At 40.8% G+C, this 21412-nt stretch overlaps 1 long non-coding RNA gene across 1 annotated transcript in view; it reads right to left on the bottom strand.

The window, feature by feature from the left end:
* LOC119150989 overlaps positions 1 to 20224 on the bottom strand; it is a 28563-nt gene extending 8339 nt beyond the window's left edge. Inside the window, exons 1-4 of the long non-coding RNA XR_005105265.1 lie at positions 20107 to 20224; positions 14009 to 14047; positions 13171 to 13236; positions 6216 to 9277 (exon numbers count right to left, since the gene is read on the bottom strand). This is a non-coding gene — a long non-coding RNA (uncharacterized LOC119150989). The remainder of the gene's footprint in view (positions 1 to 6215; positions 9278 to 13170; positions 13237 to 14008; positions 14048 to 20106) is intronic.
* Positions 20225 to 21412: the final 1188 nt, after the last annotated feature.

Genomic DNA, 21412 nt, shown 5'->3' with positions numbered 1-21412 from the left:
ATGAGAGCAATGAGAGGTATTTTGTCAACTCACTGAAGTGTTCTACCACTTCAGGTAGAACTACCACCCTCCTCGGTGCCCTTTTGTGTGTCACTGATACTGTGTGTCCTCATAAATTTATTTTCCATTGATATCCTGCTTAACTTATTAGTCCCAATCTGTCATTGTCCATTAGGAATTCAGGAGATCTTCAGGTTCTCTTAAAGTGGTCACTTGGCCATCAGATAATATCAAACCATCATTACCATACCATTTATCAGATATTTTTTTTTTTTAGCTTTTCCTAAATTGTTCAGCTCCTGAGTCTTCTGGATGTTGATGAATATAAGATGTGCATTATATTGCTAATGTTAACACATGTTGTCTGTGTCCTACCTACACAATTAATTATAAACCCACACGCAGACACTGTTTTTGTTATCTGCGTGGAGCTGGCTAACAGCTCCTATACAAATGATTATTAAACAACACATTGAAAAAATATGTAATTTCTCACTGGCTGTATTCAAACAATAATCCATTTGCATATTCTTAGTAACTGAAACATAACAAGCCGACTTTGAAAATAAAGTTCAGATCTGTTTTGCCTTCTGATGAAAGATCTTTCTGAATGAGCAATTTAAATTTTTTTCAACCCATTCTATTGAACATAAGATAGATAGACCTAAACAGCACAAAACCTGGGCTTCATCTAGAGTCTAGTAGAGTGCCTATCTGTCCCTAAGGCCTATGAAAGCTCTGTTAGGAATGGAGGCAAATTATTATTTGGAATTAGCCCTGACTCCCACTGCTGTTCTGTCCTGTCTCTCAGAGCACCCTGGAATGTATGCTTAAAAGGATACAGGAACAGGCTCAGTGAAGAAAATTCCTTCATCCCACCAGTGCCCCGGTCATTATTTTCTCTGCTAACAGCAGGGAGAGCTGCCACTAAAAAGCTCACATGATAGCCACTTTCTAAAACAGCAATTTCCTTATCAAGAAATAATTTCCTCTTTATAAAACCCCTTTACTACTTCCGAGGAACAAAATTGTGCTCTGGGAGGACTACCCAAACACATTAGGGGACTGTTGCAACAGGAACCTACACGTTACTTTTGATCCATCTCCTCCGTGAGCAGTATCAACACTACTCTTTTGAAACAGGTCATTGGAGGGGAAAAAAAATCCCAACCCAAATCCAATCAAACCAAACAAAATACCCCACCGTACAAGGAAGACAAGCTCTCAACTGGTCACTCTAGCTCTCACCTGGCTGCTGAGACTTCTCTAACAGTTTTCATGTGAGGACAAAAGGAGGCAGACTTGAAAAAAAATGTTTTTTTAAGGAGAAGGGTTTCACAGGACATGGTGGGGCAATCCAAAGTACGTATTAAAATACGAGTTGGTGACATGGAGAGTGTACATTGATTCTCCCTTTTTGGTTTGTTTTCTTTCTGCTTCCCCTATGTCCATAAAATAATTTCTTTCTTCAACTCTCCTCTTTCTCACCAGGCACTTCCGTCCTGGAAGCCAGCTTCTTGATTTCTGTGTGCTTTCACCTGCCTGCCTTCCCACTTTCTCCCGTCTCTGTCCCCTTTCACACTGAAGCCAGAAATGGACAGGGCCCCAGTAACCGCCCAGCATCCACAGGCTCGCACCCCGCACCCTCTCTGCTTACTGCCTGGCAGGCGTTTATGGCACAGTTTGTTTCTTTAGCAGTAACTGGATTCAGACCAGCGCACCTTGCCCGTTGCCATTACTGAGATCCCCCGGAGTCTCTAGCTAGCTAAAGGTAACTCTTTTCGTTAGCTCAAAAGACCAGTGCTTACTCCCTGTGGTTAGGAAGCAACTTTCCTTATGGGCAAATTATTCCAAGTTGTCCAATGCATAATTAAAGCAGAATGATCATTGCCACGTTAACCGCAGATAAGCAGGTCAAATACTAAATGAGGTAATTTCATTCTCCCATTTCCTAATTTCATTTTTATTCTGCTGAAACAGGTCCAACGGAGTGGATGATACATGTAGCTTTACACCAAATCTATAACTGAGTGCACCAAAGCTACAATTTGCCATGAAGAACATGACAACAGCACAAACTAATCTACTGATGCAAAGAAGCCTGGCCACGACAGCACCCACGGACACACGACAGAGCTAGTACCTCAGTGTGAGGCCTCAGAAACCTTTTACAGGTAAAAAGGAGTAAGGCTGCTAGAGTTTCCATATGAGATAGACACAAAATTTTGACTGTTAAATCACGGAGCTGTCATCCCAAACAGCCTCTTCTCACATCAGCCTTCTTTTTCTAAAGCCTTTTTGCTTCCTTGTTTACTTCCTTGCCACTATTGCTGAACTTTCCTGCTTTTAACTCTTTTCCTTCAAGAGTGATAGCCCAATACTATCATACATTTCCATCACAAACTTTGTGATATAATTACTGCTAATTTCTCATGCTTTTTTTTCTTGTCTTGATCTCTGATGCCACTTGCAAAGCAACTGTAACCAGAGAAGAATGCAAAAGTAAAGAGAAGTTTTGGTAAGTCCGTTGAAGACTTCCCTGGGAATCACAGTGCCGACCTGGGTGCACATCACGACACTAGTTACACTATTATCCTCCAGGTACTTATAGATGTGCAAGGGCTCCAGCCCTCCAAAATGCCTTACAGAGCCTGTGCAAACCTTTCAACACAGCCAGGGACAGAAGGACGCAGCAGCCCCGTGGATCCCCGAGCCAGCAGAAGCGGTGATGCGGGGCACCCGCGCACCTGTCGCAGCAAGCAGCTGGAGCAGCCATCCGGTCGGAAAGGGTATTCATAGTTTGAAACACAAGTGAAGTGCTTCACTTTCCTCTGAAACCATCAGAGATGCTCAAACCCGGTCTAAATGTCTAGCTCTCTTCTCTGCTGCCGCTATTTTGAGGGCTCTGCTATCTTTTGCATAAATCTGCATGGAAGCAAAACCTCCCTTACCTACTGCTTCAGCTCAGCCGACATCAGGTCGCCTTTATATCTACCTTATTCTCGTGTTTCTGTGAAGGAAAGCCAGAGAATGAGGAGAGGGGATGCGTGTCTATTGTTGAAATACACATGCAGGTGGCCAGAGACAAGTCAGGGCTTCTTTTCCTTGTGGAGGAGGTCACAGTTCGTCTTGCACCACTTGACATCTCACGGATGTTACTAAGAAGTCTCATTGACACACGATTTGAGAGATGACACAACTCACTACCAATAAGTTGGCAGCACCAGGAAATAATCAGGATTTGGGAGCAGGCTATGTCAGTGACAGCCTTCCTAAATTTCCCTGTTTCAGCCCAGAGATGCCAAGCTTTAGGAGTGTTAACATGCATCCGTGAGGCACAATGCTGCAAAGCGGGGTAGCTGCTCTAAGAGAGGTCTCAAAAACTTTTATCACAGCTTTATATCCAACTTTATTGGTTCTACCTTTTAGCAAATCTACCTAGCTCAAGCTGAAACATTTCTACTAATTCCACCTCTGAGGCCCTTCCTCTCTCTATTAGATGTGGAGAGGAAGAATTGCAAATGATTAACAGAAATCTGCAATAACATCAACACAAACCTATTGGTGAGATTATAGTGTTGGCCTATACATAAGGACATGGGGACTGTATGTCACTGCTCAAGGATGGCAATAGCGAGCAGAAAAGGGTAGTTTAAACTCACCTACTAAAAATTTGCCTAATGCCAGACTGAAGAAAGGCTGATGAAACAAATCCTTAACTCCTGAACAGATGTTCTCGGAGTTGTATGTTCTGCAGTACATGAGGAAAACTCATGTCCCGTCTTGAACAGGACTGGGTTCTGCTTAAGAGTCATATGTCTTTGAGCCAACACAGACTAAAAGGCACCCAGACTGGTAGTCTGGCATTAGACCGGAAAAAAGAGGTTTTGTGTGAAACTGGGAGAATAAGGATGGAAAATAAGTACAGAAAGACAATCTTGTCTTGGCATAGAGCACTGAGTAATAATGTGTGCTTTACAAGCATACAGCATCATTTTTTTCTTACCTTGCACTGGCTACCATTGCCCCCAGTTAGCCACACCTATAAACAAAACCCATGAGGACGAAAAAGTATAAAGAGAAAGAAAGATAAAATGTTCATTCCCACTCCACCCCCCACCCCCACCCCCCCAGTCACACACCTTCAACTGGAAGGGGTGATTTTGGCACACCGGCACACTGCTAACAGCAAGCTCTTTTGCTGCCTGGTCAAGTGACAGAGCAGTTCACATCCCCCAAACCCAGCATCCCTGCCTCATCAGGCAGGAACAGTGTAAGGAAGCTACCTGGAAATCACACGCTGGGGCCACCTTCAACTCAGCAGCTATTTTCACACTCTATAAATGAGGGCTCCTGGCTATCTAGGTACAAACCGTTCCCACCAGCCCTCCTCCTGACTGAACACCATGTATCTTTTAATTCCAATATTCCTATTCTCTGTATAGAAATATGTGATTCCGTATATACATCAGGGATTTGGGCCAACACGTACTTCAGACTTTTGCTTGCAGTAACAGGTAATACACAAACCCAACTCTTGGCCAAATTTTCCAGACTGAACAAATGTGACAGGGGAACCGCTGGTGCAGAATGAATGCAAATCAGGATGCCAGTTTATTTTCCAGCCAGTTCTGCACATAACTAGAATCTAATCCAGTTATGGTAAATATTCAAAATCTTGAAGGAAGGGTGAAACATATGTAAATTGCCATTGTGATTTTTTTTAAAGTAAACCAGAATCCAGCAAATCCATCTCGTTTCATTATTCTCTGCAGCAGAGAAGAAAATTCCGTTGCCAAGAGCAAATTAAAAATAATAATACTAGCAACACATATTTTACAAACGTATTCTGCTTCTTAAAAAATAAAGTCCCTGGATGCTATAGAAGCCAATAAATTATTGTACAGGCTTTATGCAAAAGCATCTCAGCACAAAGTAGATTATCTGCTCACATGTAAAAAAATTAAACCGTGCCACTTCAAATCTGAGCACACCGCTGTCGGTGTGTCCTACACTTTTAATGACATTTTAGAAGCAAGCATTGATGACTCTGCAAAAGTCATGTCTGCTGCCAGAGCTGTCAGTTTACATAAACACCTAGTGAGGAAACCAATATTAATGGCTTAAGTTCCTCCGTAGCCTGGAGCTACGTTTGGTTGTGAAGACAGGACAAGCAGGAACGCCAGGCGCTCTGCCCTGCTCCCCCGCCAGCCTGTGACGCAGCCTTCAGAAGAGTGCCATACACTGATGCCAGGGCACGCCTGGCTCTTCTGTCAAGGTTTTTCAAAGCAAACTTGTTGACCGGCAAATGAAAGCTAAATGGCTGTCTAGCCAAAATTACGCTATGCTGCTGAAGGCATTTTTAACAGAGGAAGTGCTGAAAGCTCACTTTTCTTTTTTATGCAGCTTTGTATATTGAGTCAAGTGACAACACAATTTATGCATTCAAATGGAAATACAGAACATGTACTAAATAAAGCCGTATTAAGGCTTTGGTTTTGCACATTATTTACTCTAACTAGTTTTTAGCCAAAAAAATTATGCCGCTAGATACAGGAGAAGATCAAAAGCATAAGTTTGCCTTCAGAAAAGTTCATAGAAATGATACAAAATATTTTATGTTAACATGAGTCAGTAGCCATTTGGTTCCAGAAAAAAAAAGCCAAGGTTGTTTCACTGCCAGACACAGATTTAAAATCCTCTCAAATGCTGGTTGGTTTTGTTTTGCTTTGTTTTTAAATTTCATGATGCTTTATAAGCAACTCAGTATTTTGTTAGAGAAAACGACATGATGTCTAGAAATCTAAATGATTTCAAAAGCACAGCGAGAACATTACAGTGTCACTCCTGAGCCTTTTCTTGTAGAAAAAATACGTCTTCTTCTTGGCACCCCATTACGCTGAAAACAGAATGGTGAGACCCTCACTGACACATGCACCTACAGAGCAACTGCCTTTGTCTGATGCATTTTTCTGCATTGCCCTTGCTTCAAACTTCCTCAGTTCTTGTCCAAAACCTGCAGAAGTCAAAAGACAGGCTCTCAATAGTTCTACTGGTGCCTCTCAGGCTCCTAACTTTATAATCTGATTTAGTATCCCACACTATCCACTATTAAACAACACAAATTATTACCACTTGACTTAATATTCAAGAAACTGACAACTTATCCCCATAATCGATATTGATAAATACATAGAACAAGTAACAACACTCACCTTTTTTAGCTGCGTGTTTATCAGAAGCAGAACATACATCACAGCAGATAGAAGCTTCTTTGCTTTGAGAAGTGGTACCCAAGTAGAATATTTGTGGCTGTTGTCTTGTGAACTACAGGTAAGCCTCCTTGTTTGTATAGCAAACTTCATCTGCTTTCAAGAGTCATAAATTGAAAGGTTACAGGGTTTAAGCCATTTCTGTGTTATGATATGTCTACCAGGCAGCAACAGCTGGGCAATAAAATTCTAGCCATAAATGTTTCTGAAAGCGGTAAGTTCATGGCCAAAGCCATAACTATGGTAACATCAATTGATGTCAAAAATGCAATCTAGCTGCATAGTTCCCTTTAATACAAAATGATATCTTACATTGCAAGGTACTTACCAGCAGCCTCCAGGTTAAATAAGACGGGTTAAGGTCGGGTGGGATGGCCCTGAAAGGCTTCGTCAAGTCAGCCTGAGATTTGTGGCCTCCTCCGAGCCTCCAGCGTTCCCTGATTTCATCCCCATCCTATCGAACACTCTCAATATCACTTTAGACTGGATATTGAAATCACTTAGTAGCAATAAAAAAGAGAAGTGCTGCAGAATTGAATCCCATTTTGCTCAGCACACATCTCTAAACTATTACCAGTGTGAAATGAAATCTAATGTCTCCCTTAGCAATCCCATCTTCTTTGTCCTTTTGTTTTTCTAGGAGCGTTATGATACACTAAATCCACTTGGACACACAATAGTTCACGGGTTGTACCACAGATTTCAAGAAAAGATTTCCAAATTTATGTAGCCACTGCATCAGGTTGCTTTTCAACCATCACGCTCTCATGGAAAAAGCCGTTAATAAAGGTAAAAAGAAACAATGCAAACATCTCAGATAAAACACAAAGTTACACAAAATGGTTAGAAAATGGAGAATGGTGAAGTTATCTCAATAAAATAATTTTATCTTGTCTAATGTTCAGAGCGCTCATGCTAGTCTGACTTTATGGGAAGACAGACAAAACCCTTTGCTATCATTTCACAAGTCCAATTCTTATTATTATTTCATATAATATTAAAATGAAGTAACCTCCTGTTAGGCTTAACATATAGGCACAACGCGCAGTCTCCCTCTCTATTGCTAGGAGTTTACGTTCTCTTTCCCCATTGGATTCTTAATTACTGCAGTTTGATTTACAGATAAGATGGCAATAATGAAGCAATGGTTATTCGTGACCCACTTCCTTTTCCTTATCTTAGCTCTTATGCTAGTAGGAAATAGAAAATGTGACTGAATCTCTGCGGTTTCATCTAATGCCCTCTTCAGGAACACGGGCTCTACGGTTGTTCGAAGGCTGTAGGGACAACCCAAGTGCCTTGCTTTCCATGGGGAAAACAGGGCAGCAGCAGTGGGCCCGTGCTATTGAGGACACAGCCTCTTAGCACTGCCAAACGCTTTCTGATTTTCAGTTTTGTTTTTCTGTTGTTCATGATGCTCTCTCGCCTCAACCACATCTTCCATAGCATTGGAAGTTTTGCTGAAATAAAGTACAAGGCAGGTGACTGATCTGCGGAGCCAACAACTGAGTGAGTGATGAATTTGCAGGGCAAGTGAGGATACAGCATGCCCCAAGGAGGAGTTTTGGGGGAGGATTACTGGTTGTCAATTATTGAGAACAGATGTAGCTTATAGAGCTTGGGCGGAAAGCTCATCTGATTGCTTTTGGCCAAGTTTAGATGATGGCTAGTCAACAAAATGCGATGCCCAAGAGACTGTGAAACTAAACCCTCCGGAAACATGTCCAAAGAATAAACCAAGTGTAAGGCAATACTGTACTAATAAATCAGCTGAGCTTCTTAACAGTAACAGAGTCAGATATGCGTGTAACGATTCTGTTTAAACTATCTGAGGAGACTGTCAAGGCTGTTCTATCACAATAATATACATAATTACTTGTATTAAATACAAGGAGGTAGCCTCTAGTTTTCCTCAAATTTAATAAATGCTATTACTTTTTGTTTTAACGAAGATAGCAGTCTCTTTAGATAGCTGCATGTCACAGTGTCTTCTTAGATAGCATTTTTAACTCCTCACTATTATTTCTGGAGTACACTAGTTCCAAAAATGTCATGAAGACAGGATCTGGCATGGCAAGTCCTTGATGCAGCTTATCAGAATTACAGACTGATATTATAAAGTAAAAACTCCTAAATAAAAATAAAACAGTGTTGGAAAGGAAGCTTGCTAAATATCTGCACTGGTACTCTTGGGCAGTCAATAGGAATGGTATATAAAATACAGAAGTATACAAAATCAGCAAAATGCAAGCTACAGATGGATGCTAATTAAAATATGTATCTACTCTACGGAATACAACAGTGTAAATTTATTGCCTATTACGAGGTGATTAATTACTTCATGGTAGGATCGGTATGTAGGTTTTCTCCATATGACTTCAAAAAGAACATGTCAATCAGTGCTAGACCAGAATATGAAGCTATAGCTCACATTAAATAGCATCTCGTGGTGTGGAGTAAGATAATATTTGGCATGAATAAGAGTATCACAATGTGCCCTTTCATTCATTTTCAAAGTTCAGCAGAAACCTACTGGAAGTTGTACTTTTACTTTTTTATTTTTCATCTGCAAAATATAATTGCTGCTAAAATCAAAACACTTGACCCAGTTGCCCAAAAATATTTTGGATGTGGAAAATGGATAACTTCAAAACTGTGTATTCCATTTCTCCCACTTCCACAATCAATTGGCATAAGGCATGATTTAAGTGAAAACATACATTAAATGTTGGAAATTGAATATACTGGACAATTTGACACTGAACACCCAGAATCACCAGCAGTCAGGAGTAAAGCTATACTCACTGGGGGGAAACTCCTAGCTAAAAACCTAGGGAAGTAACAGCCTACACGACACACAACCTGCTGTAGAAGCACCCATCTCAGACATGGCAGCCCTTTCTCTGCCCATTTTTCAGCCTGGACTTCACCTTTGATTCTCCATATCCCAGGTGACAATGGAGTTTTTCTCTTCCCCGAGATGGCTTCTCTCTTTCCACTATTTTCTGTAAAGAAACGAGAAAGTCAAGAAAATGAAAACAAGTGCCAAAAAAAAAAAGAAAAAGAGTTCTTATTTTCTAGGCCCAACATAGATTGCAGGATGTAAAGTAAATGTTTGTTCTTACTTTTCCCTGATTAGACTTGAATTACTAGTATTAATAACCACTGCAATTTGCAGTTAGTTCCCTGGAAAGAAATTTCACGCAAAAGTCGTTCATCTTTCTTTAGTTCTTCTGTTTCCATAGTCACTGGAAACAGAAGAATAAAAGCTCTCAGGATTCCTTGGGTGATGAACAGATGGGTGGAAGGACAGGTAGAAGAGTGCCTTTCTGAAGTGCAGATGTAGGGTTCATAATTACACCAGTTCTCTCCCTTCTCCCAGACCATATTTCCAGGAGACAGATGTTATAGCTTAATGTATGGGGTTTTTCCCCTTTTATTCGCACATGTATATCTGAGCAAAAGCCTCTTTTTGCCATTTATATGAGCAGTAATACTCCCATTGCAAACAAAGGTGAAAAACTCTTTAAATGGAATAATATCATCTCATCAGGCACAAAAGTTTGCCCCAGCACTAAAAGAGATAGCTATTGATGCTTCCTCTCAAAGTTCTTGCTATTTGTGTCTCTAAGTCAAGTTATATGGTAGCCAACCATTTTATATCAGTTACAGGTTAGGTAAGTTATAACAGCATCCTGATGTCAAAATCAAATTTTATTTCATGAGACATTGCTTCTTAAAAGTACCTTCTACACATAAATGTAAAGCAAGACTATTAGTGTGGCTCTTAGAACATAATGAAGGATGTTCATGATTTGTCTCTTAATTATGCTTTTTCACTATCATTCTGTGGCAGCACAATTCCCTTTTCAACCACAAACCATGTTCATGGCATACATATAAAGCAATAAAATTGACACAGATAAGAGCAATGGGTCACATTATTCTGTGCGATTGAATCAGTAGTCAATGCAACTGCAGAGAATTTGTAATTCAGCAAGCCTGTTTCAGAAGATTTTGAAAGATCCCATTGCCTCAGATAAATTATAAACCAAACAGCAATAAACTATACAATTACAGAATACACGTTTTCTATGAAATGACAAGTGAGCTTCTCTTTATCTGCTGATTAAATAAGACACCACTGGCCCATGTTAACCGGGCCAGTGTTGATTGCTATTCAGTACATGTGCCTCTTCATGCAATTATTCTGATCTAGAAAAAAAAAAAAAAAAAAAGCATAATTTCTCAGATTAATGCTAATATTGGGTGGGTCACCATTAGCCAGCTGCTGCTGATACAAACCCTAACAAAGGAGGACACGGCACAGCATGGAAGTACCCACATTACAAAAGAGTTTGGCCCCTTAGAAGAAGTTGAGGATCAAAAATCTTATCTCAGAAACCCTCCCGGCCCCTGTAGCACATCCAGTTGTATTTCATTAGATAGTGGAATGATGTACGTGGAAGGGTCTCTAGCTCTGGAGAAAGGCAGAAATGTGCTGCAAGACTGAACTGAGCAGCACAAGGTGATTGTCTGAGGAAGGTGGCCATGAAAAAGCTTTAACCTTGGAACGTTAACAGCAAAACTTGCAAACATAAAAAAAAAAAATAAATGTTTTGGGGTCTTTTTCCCCCCGAAATAGCTCTTTAACATTATAATTAAAAGCTCTGTAGCCTTGATGGTGAGAAAATGCGAATTTCTGTAACGGTCACCCCAACAAGGACAAATGAGTCTAACACAAAGGGAATTTTTACAGAGCTTCTCTAATATGGGTTGCAGTCTGGGTAGATGAGATGGAATGGAGCCTCACAGTTTCCAAAGTTCAGCTTTTTTTTTAAGGTGTGAAGTCTCTGAATAAAACAAGACCTAAAAGAAAAATCAAAAGCTAAAGATTCATGGGACACAAGCATATAAAAAGTAGAAATTTAGGCAAAGTGCGTATGTATACACATTCAGTCTAGTCACAATTACATCTTATATGTCAGAATGCATTTCCTTATCATGACAAATTAACTGTCAGTTCATTATGACTTCATACCATAACTAGTTACACTTCTTCAAAAAGTTATTTTTTTTGGTTCAGCCTGCTTTTTATGCTCCATGCACAATAATTTCTATGTGGTGCACCCTTGCTTTCTTTACCAAATCACTTTGACATAAAGCCATTGAAATGGGGGCTACGATCAAGAGCCTTGTTTTACTGGCTGTGGTTTGCATTTACATGACAGGCATTTGTCTGCTTAGGCAAGAGAGAACTGTTGTTTGAATTCAGTAATATAAAGACTTTTTCTTTGAAAAATGGGTCTTCTGGACCAGAGGATTCTATTAAAGAGAGAAACGTGGGGGAGAAAAATAAGAATTAAAATGTATTTCACGCTATTGGAATTTTCCTTGTCCTGCACATCTAATTACAATGTAGTATCTTGTTCTGTACACAAATGTTAACAACTTCACTTTTTTTCCAATCTGAATAATTTCACATCGATCTGAAGAAGTAATATCCACATGGGGATTGGCTTAAAGCAATGAAGGAAGCTTTTACCAAATGTTGTCCAGGAAAAGCTGATGTTTTGAATATATTTGGCAGATAGGCGCAGCACTGAACCAGGTATTTCACCTACCACATGGTGCAGCCTACAGAGACAAGCCAGATGTTTAGCACTATCTCTGAGACCCTAGCATCTATGGGGAATTTTGCAATTATTTGGAAAAAGAATTATTTAAAAAAAATCCAATACATCAGCAGCACATAGCTTGTCATAGCATATGTACAACCTAAAGTTTTTGAGAACATCAGATATTTCTTTTATAAAGAAAGAGGGTTTTAAAAAGTACTCACACAGTTCAGCTTTAAAAAGCGCAGTCTTTGTGGTTCTAAAATAGGTTGGGCCAGTGTAGCCCAACTATTTCTGAATAATAGCAGGTCGTTATTAAAACGAGAAGAACGGTAACACCAGACACATTACAAAAGAGATTGTCAGATGTAAGCGCCCATAAGAATAATGTGTGGGGTCTTGCATGTTCAAGAATAACTCCCACAGAATAAGATGAGGAATGTGGGGTTGGACTTCTTACGCTCTTACGCTTTTTTGTTCCGTGTGAAGACAATAGCTCTGGGTTTTTAAAGTGTGGGCTTATTTTTCAGCAAGCTGAAGATACCTGCAGTTTTAAAAGGTCACTGGAGTTGGTTGCTCATTAGTCTTCAGCCATCTTTTAAATAGACAAAAGCCAAATCATTAGCATTGTAAATTGGTCTACGATGCCATCAGCATATAAAGATAAAAGCTCTGACCCTGATACTGGTTGGCCACCATTCAGCAGTTACACTATTTCCAACAGCACTAGAAAACCCACTATTCTTTACACACATACTACCTGCTGGTCTACAATTTCCTGTAATTATTTATGTATTTATATTTTTATATTATTTATTTTATATATATATATATATATATAATAATGCTAACATTAGCCTAGCCTACCTTGCATGAACACCAGGCTGCGAGGGAGGCTCACAGAATTAGTGCTGTCTTTGGTGTGCTGAATAGTGTAATGCTTTCATGGTCTGAAAAAACACCAGTGAAAATGACATCCAGGTTCTCTCCAGTTTCTCCTATAATATTTTCTCCTAAAATATAGCTCCCATTAGACAAGATAACATTTCTACTCCAGGCAACATGAAAGCTCAAACCTGATGACGTGAAGCCAGGGGACAACAACTGCAATACCACTTCTGAGATCCAGGCTGCACATAAAGCCATACCTGCAGACAATACGGGGCATTTGTGCAGGCTATAAATGAATACAGAATCTGAGCTACTTCTTTTGCAGATGAGACTAGCTGTAGTCTTCTCTTAAGCAGTCAAATAAAGCAGGCTGAGCCAGCCAGACCTACCCAGTTGAATATGCTTAGAGCAAGCGGGTGGTTCTTGCTGAATTCAAGCCATGGCACCAGCCATCACTGAAAAACAGAAAAAAACAGAAAACCTAAGAAATGTTGGGGGTGGTTTTTTTTTTGGAGGGGTGGGGAGTGGAAGAGAGAAGCAGAAACAGCTTTGCTATTGGTTTATCATTGCACTGTTATGACTACAAACTTATTTATACCGGCTAGCTATAGGGTGCCTTTCAGTCCGCTGGCAAACTTAACAGCTGTGGGGTTATTATGGAGAGCACACATCTCTCCACGGGGACTCAGTACCACACCGCTCTATTTTAAGTATGATATAATGGAAAATAGACCCATGAACTGAAATGGCCTGTAGCTGTTAACCTCAGAAAGTAGCTTTAAAAATAATGTATTTGTTATTGTAGTTGTTAATAGTTTCCAAAAAGATGACTCCTAGGACTGCAAGAGCTCAGTGACCTCCCATACGTACATCCTTCTCGGAGGTTAAACGGGAATCGTTCATGAGCACACAGTTGAGAGAAGAATTACCTAATGAAGTGCTCTTGCCTGAGCACATCCAGCTCACAGCACTTTCTTGTGAACATAAAAATGGAGCTTTTAATGTGAAAACCTGGTTTTGTTTGAAACTTGGAAATGTTTATGGGAAATTCTGCCTCTAGGCTCTGAGACATGCACATGCATAAATGCACAGAGCATCCTTCACATTTACATCATTGTGGTCTCAAGGGGGAAAAGGTCTGAAAAACAAATCTGTTTTTACAACGGGACTGAAATGAAATTATCCAAGTTAGGACATCTTAGTAACAGTGACAGCAAAGATACTTACCAAGGCAGGCTTAGTTTAAATCCACTCTGTTGATGGACTCTTCAAGAAGCAAGAAACAAAAGTAAAAAGCATGCATTTCAAAGTTAACACTGCAGAACTCTGCATTGAACTTCACTCATTTAGTGACGAGAAAAGAGGGCATTAGACAGTGACATTTCTTTTGGGAACTGGAGAGAATGAGTGATGGTGAAGTGATTATATTATGGACAGCGTCACATCCACAGTAGCTAATTTGATGATAAATTCAGTTACCAACACATGACAACTCCACAGTGTATGAAGATATTAAATAGGAATTCTCCTGAAAACCTCAGCTGAAACTTCAGGTGTGACTCATTTGACTTTAACAGTGATTTTTTCAGACCATATCTTAGAACAAGGCAGACATTTTTTTAAAAGTTTCACTAAACTTTTGGAGTTGTTTTTGTGTACAGTGAAAGCTCTCTTTTCTTTTCATAGGTGGTATTTCAATAGAATATCAATAACGGGCAAAAGTTAAGTTCAGTCATAAGAACCACTGACCGCTAAAAGCACTCGCCTCTTACACAAAAGAGTTCCAAAAGCTAAAATAACAACTGGTATAACTATATTTTTGAGTCAGCTAACTGGTTGAATTATTCTGAAGTGTGCACAAGACAGAACAAGAGGGAATGATGAACAAAGTCACTGACTCAAGAGGAGGAATGAGGAAGAAAAAGTCTGTAAGGAAATGCATGTGCAACAACAAGCTTATGCTTTCTCATTTTTAGGTTTTTTTTTTTTTAGTCTGTGAGGTTGTTGGTATCATTAGGTGTTTAGAGTTTTCAAACCCAACCTGACCTGGCAAACCTTAGGGTTGATACTCTGGTCCCTGTTGAGGTGGACTGAAGGGCGGGAAGGAGTGGCAGGTGAAGAGCTGGGATGCAAAGAGAGGGACAAATACAAACAAACGTGGTGTTGGGAGTCACCAAGGCAGCCAGGTGGGAATGTTCAGATGGGAAGCGCTAGTGATGGGAGCTTCGAGGGCCCAGAGGATGTCTGAAGCTGGGTGAGGGACCAAATGAGTGATTTCTGATGGGGTATGGAGATGACAAGCAACAAAATGTCACATGGAAAGGGGAAGAGAATGGGATGCTAGATGCAGAGCAGTAAGGCCAGGGCTTGTTGGGTAAATAGGATGGGACTGGGATTTACTCGTGGAGATGATGACCACCAAGTGCTGCTGCTTATTCCTATAGCTCAGTGGAGGGGAGAGAAGGATGTGGGTGACTCAGAGATTCCCTGCTACTGACGGTCTCTCCACATGGCACGATAAGCTGTTCTACAGTTTGCTCATCAAAGGCCTAGCTAATTTCACACCACATGTGAAACAACCCATTAGGGTTTTGCTTTCAAAAGTTGGAATATGCCATAATCACAGATGTCTCTGCAGGCTTCTTCAGACACCTTATGTATTACTATTGCCTCTTACTCTATGACGATAGCCCGTTTTGCCAATATTATCTGCCTCATTCAGTGCTAGAATGGCACTGATCTGGGATAGCTGTCGGGTGGAAGGGGGTTGCCTATAAAATCCTAGTTCCACCTGCAGAAGGGGTTGGAAACGATACATGGGCAAAGAAACTGAAAGAAAGGCAATTGCAGCTGCCCTGGAGAATACGATTCATGCTCTGCAACTGATCTCTCATGTGATGCTAAAGTACACATAGAAAAAAAAAGAAAACAAAACAAAAACAAGACACAAAAAAACCCTATTTGTGTGTTTCTCATCCTCCAGCAGCCTGACTCCTAGTCTGACTGTCAGATTCTCAAAAGTACATCTCAAGGGCATAGTGAACCACTACGGTCTGCTGTTCTGCCTTTCTGCATGACATGAGCCACAGAATTTCACCCAGTCCATTTCTGTATCTATACAGAACATGGTCTGATTGAACTAACAAAATCCAACATATTTGATCGTATAACTGCCAGTCTTCACCTTGGAAGCGTAATCAGATTGGATTGCCTACCAATATTTAGAAAATTAGCAAGGAAAATTCTGTTAAGCAATGCTTACATATTTAGATTTGTATTTTTGGAACTTCTTGTTTGTTATTGAGCTCTTGAGAATATGTAAGATCTGAGCAGGCAAACACATTAGCTTCTGCATCTTGTCCCTACTATGCAACAGGAAAAAAAAATAACAACAGAAACCCTCTCACAAACAGTTACCGAATAGAAGATTCATACAGGATTGACTATGCTCAAATCGCCAGAGTGAAATACAAAGACAAAAGAGGCATTGACTCAGTATTATTATTAGATTAGAAAAAGGAAAGGAAATACTTCAAACCTATCTGTTAAGCAATGCTGTTTGGGAATGCTTTCCTTTCTTTTCTAATTGCTTCCCCATTGGGAGGAGGGTGGAATGCATGTGTTGATTTTACTACACTTCCTTGTAAAAGAGCTGTTTAACTTTTAAGTAACACTGAAACACAAATAACCTCACTCAATTTACATACAAACTACTCTGGCAAGCCAAGGGCCTTCCCTTGGCAACAGCTGAAGCAACACAGGCTGTGTCTGAAGCATTTAAGCTGGCCTGCTCCTTCAGCGCCGCGCAGACACTCCACATTTGGCAGCAAACGAGGATATGGTTACTTACAATAAAGTTGGGGAGAAAATTCAGTCAAATTTGAGACTTTAAGAGTCCAGTCCCAACATCCTTAACAGTTTGCTTCAGCAATGCACTTAGGTATTGATGACAGCGAGGGAAATTGCTAGTGTTTGTTATTCACCTTCTCTCAGGTCTGTGAACTGAAAAAAAGGAAAAATATTTATGGGTGGATAGTCAGTTTCCGTCAAAAAACTGAATCTGATTACAGTTTGGTTTTACTTTTGATAGATTTCTCACAGAAAAGGCCTCTTCTTTTTTTTCTTAATCACAGAATCATTTAGGTTGGAAAAGACCCTTAAGATTGAGTCCAACTACTTCTCCCAGTCTTCCTGTTCTTCTTCCTCCTGTTCCTTCTCTCCTCCCTCTCTTTTTCTTCCAACTTTTATTTCTTCTATTCTTTTTTAAACACTTCCTCCTGATTTTGTTCATTCTTATCTTTCACCTTCCTGTGTTCTTCCCCCTGTTCCTCTTTCCCCATCTCCTTGTCATCTATTTCCTCATTTTCTTCAAACTCCTCTTCCTCCTCCATTTGCTTCCTGTTGTCTCTTCCTCCTCCTCTCCACTCAGGGACCCTAACTCTGCATAGAAGCTTTTTTTTTACACTATTTACAGAATTTTGTACGCAATTACTTTGAAAGCCTTCTTCCATCACAGCATGGCTGCCTCTTTAAAACACTTAGTATATTTCTCTTTCTCTCTTAGTTGTTGCTGATGGTAAGTCAGCTGCAGACTGAACACTGCAGGCCAGACTGCCTGTTCCTGGGAATCCCCTCGGCAGAGAACAAACCAGCTTCACTCTTCTCTGACCACAGGCCTGTACACTCCAGGAAGGGCTACCAGCCTGCCTGGCAGGCAGAAGACCCCCCCCACCAGCCCCCACTGCTAAGCCGCTGCACGTTCGCCAAGCGGGAGAGCCAAAGCCCTGTCAAGTGCATTCCCTAAACACCAGAAGTGGGGGAATACAACTTTCTGGTTCATTAACTGTCATGCTTACCCAGGAACTATTTTGTTCAATATTTAATCCTAGAGCTCTTTTAGCAGCTTGTTTGAGGGAAGGAAGGGGGGAGGGGAGGGAAGGAAAGGAAGGGGGAGGAAGAAAAAATCACCAGCATAGATACAACTAGCTAAGACCTCCCATCACCACCACCACCACTCAGCACCAGCTTTGGTAATCAAACCTTTTTGTTCTCTCTCACTCATTCCACTCATGTTTAGTACTTCTACATCAAATAAAGCAGATTCAAAAGGAGTGATTGGCAAATACTTTTTTCTCAAGTAGCCCAATGATTCGAGGGCCATTTTGAATGGTGCAAGCTCTCTTTTGCCTTAGTTAAACTACACGCATGCATTAAAGCAACCCCTTCAGTGAAGCACGAGGAAAGCCTCATTCTTTCTCTGCAGATTTGGGGCAGGGGTGGGGGAAGAAAAAAAAGATACAAAGAAAGGGCTTAGACATGTACTCCAGGGAAGGCTGTTGATGCCACTAACATGTAAGTACCAGGAGTCAGGCAGCCTAATGTTGGTCATAGAGAGCCTAAATCTCTTTCTTGCAGCCCAAGCCCCTCATCTCAAGCGTGTCCCTTCCAAGGTATCCAATTCAGAGTGTCTAGCTCACAGGTATGATCAAACCTACAGGTAACAAACGTTCCTATGGCACCATATATAAACATAACACCTTATTAACTCTTATTAACTCACACTTTCCAAGAGCCTTTTGTGGAGAAACGTAAAGGCTGGAAGCATCCGGGTCTCTCTGAAAGCAGCAGAAATGTGCCCCCTTCCCAGTGAGACATGTTGTTCCTGCAGGCAATGTTTCCTCAGCAGCACTATGGAAAGGAGCAGCTGCCATTGTCACTGTGCATCACCCACTTTAACAAATACTAGGCAACCACTGCCAGGATTAATCCCTCTCCTGACTGTCCTAACATGTACGATGGTTCTTCTTGAGCAGCATTTTCTACTTATCCCTATTTTTTTGCTACAGAAGCCATGTCTACGCAAGAAAAGGGGTTGTATGCAAGAATGAATAGGCTCTGATTTATGTATATCATATCAGGCAGCCTTTTGGAGGCTCCTCCTGGGTCAGCATGCTCTATTAGTCTCCAAATGTCATGAAAAGGTATTTAAATTAACAGTCAGGAGAGCATGGATTAACAAGCAGAGAAACACATGGATAACAGAGCAGCTGCTGCAATCACGGTAAATACTGCACACCCATGTCTCCACTGACCCTCTCTTTAACAGCGGCTGGGAAATGTGCAAGCACACTTATTTGGGATGGGAACTGTAGATGCCAGCTGGACCTGCTTTACTCTTCCTACCTTGCACTCAAACTATTTTTGATGACTTTGAGGCCACTGACATGCATGGCAGGACCTTAAGGCCTCAGCTCCAAGGCTGCCAGCGCAGCCTCTTCACCACCAGGCTCAGGATGAAGCTGCAGAAGCTGGGACACACCAGACTCACAGCTCTTCCTGTTCCCCATTCCTTCTTTACACCTCTCTTGTGTCTCTCCTTGCCCCTGGATGCCCTCTGGGGGTTTCTGTCTGACCCTGCTGGGGGTTGATTCTACTCACTGAGTTAACAGAAAAGACCCACAGCAACAGAAAACAAAAAACAAAACAAGAACAAAAAAAAAAGTGAAAAAAAAGGAAAAATAAAAAAGGAAAAAAGGAAAAAAAAAGAAAAAAATTCAAAAATGCAGATATAGTCTGCCTTAAGGGGATTAGTCCGTCCTCACGGCAGAAACTTCACCCCTGCTTCCCCACCTTTCCTTCCCTCCCAAGCACAGCGTCATTTCCCAAGCTTGCCCTCCAGAGCTGTGCCCTGCACAGCTGTGGGTCTCTCTTGCTTCATGGGTGGTAGCCCTTGCGTCCACATGAGGCAACTGCTGGGTTTAGTTCTTTCTGGTGGATATAGATTGCAGTGTAGTTCCCTGCTTGTGCTTTTATTTCTGCTGTCACAAAGTGCTGCTGCTCTCCCTCATTCCTCCACAAATCCTTACTCTCGACTACATCATCATCTTAATCCAAAGCTTTCTTCCAGTTTTTGCAATATTGCAAAAAAAAAAAAAAATGCTCTTCCACAGAACACAAAAATATAAAGCAAAGTTACGGCAGAAGGCTTGTAGCAATATTTATAGATTGATAGAAAGGCTCTTGTGCCTTTAGGTTGAAATCCAAGATAGCACTCACAACTTGGTTTTCTACGGGTTCCCACTGAGCTGTCCAAATTCTTGCTAGCAGGAGTCGAAAGCAACAGTTAAAGGTACTTGTGGTACAGTTAAAGGTGTATTAGAGTGGATAGGCTGGGCAGCTGCTGAGCATCTGCTGGGCACTGAAGACCAGCAGGCAGCCTCCTCCTGCACCTTGGCAATGCTCAGTCCCTCCCCACATGCTGCAGGTCCCATCACCTTCCACCACCAAGCTGCCAGCACACCCCAGTCCACAGCAGGAGTACTCACATTTATTTTATTTCCAGGCATCACGCTTGTAATCGTTAGCTACTATCACTAACTGATTACACACTGAGCAGTTCCAAAAATACCAGTCTGGGGGTGACAACTTTCCGTCATGTGAAATCTGACAGCTAAAAGAAAAAAAAAAGATGCACGCACACATGCAGGCATTTCATAGCTTTTAAATATTAGCACCAACAATTATTTCTGCTTCACTTCTTACATATTTTTGCGAGTTTTAATTATTTAGAATTCAGCCTGCTCAAAGATTGATTTTATTTTTGATATTTACTTTTTAACTGTCACAGCCTCGAACATGCTGCAACTCCTAACTTACTGAGGATGTGTCAAGGGATTTGGTGCTGGTACCAATTCACAGATCTACATCCTGTAGTCATGTTGTCACCTTCAAATGCCATTGAGATGCCCTGGTTAGAGTCCTCTCCCCAAACATTGCTCAGGTAACCTGTTACCATTTTTCTACAAAAAAACCCCAACAAGCCCAAAATTACTTTTGCACATTTTTCAGAACAAAGGGACTTTAAATGTACAGAATTACAGGAGGTGATACCCTCCTCACTGGATTATAGGCAGGCCTGGCATTTGGGACATTTGGCCAGACCGAGTGACTTCTCTTTGTTCACACAGGAGTGAGCTACTCACCTGAAAAGAAAGGTCTTCATAGGATGCTTGTTCTAAATCCTCACACTGATGCTTGTATTAAACCTTAAGTGTTTGTTGACATAAAAGCAAGAGAGAATGAGTCTTTAAATTTAGCTGTAGAGCCTCAACTAGAATCTACAGTTTTACAAGAAATTTGCTATCATGCAACAAAGAAAGAAGGAAACAATCAAAACCCCAAGGCCAAATGCACCACCTTACCATTATGGAAACATGATTCTTCATGAATAGTCTTCCGATCAGGCTAATGGATATTTTTTTTTCCTTGATTAACAAGAAACCTCTGTGACCTTTATTAGACCTATGTGGGCTGCATGCCTATGTCTAGATGGCCGTGACACACGGTTCTTAACTCCATTTTCCATTTTCAGGCCTGCTAAATTTGCATTTTGAAATTTTTGAAATTCAATTGAAAAAATTGAAAATTGCTTATTTCACCATAAACCTTCTACTAGTAGCTGCTTTTCCAGTATTAACCCAACAATTACACTAACCGATATATAGTGTATTACATCTGCATTAATATAAGCAAAGCAGCACTGTCTCCGCTGAGAAGTCAGGACAGATGTCTGTCCACGGAGAACAGATTTTGGAAGCAAATAATTTTTACATTTTTAAGTCTCATGCTGAA

This window comes from Falco rusticolus, chromosome 1 (genome assembly GCF_015220075.1).
Source record: "Falco rusticolus isolate bFalRus1 chromosome 1, bFalRus1.pri, whole genome shotgun sequence".
Taxonomy (NCBI): domain Eukaryota; kingdom Metazoa; phylum Chordata; class Aves; order Falconiformes; family Falconidae; genus Falco; species Falco rusticolus.
Note: the sequence above shows the minus strand (reverse complement) of the source record. Positions and strands in the feature narration are given on the sequence as shown.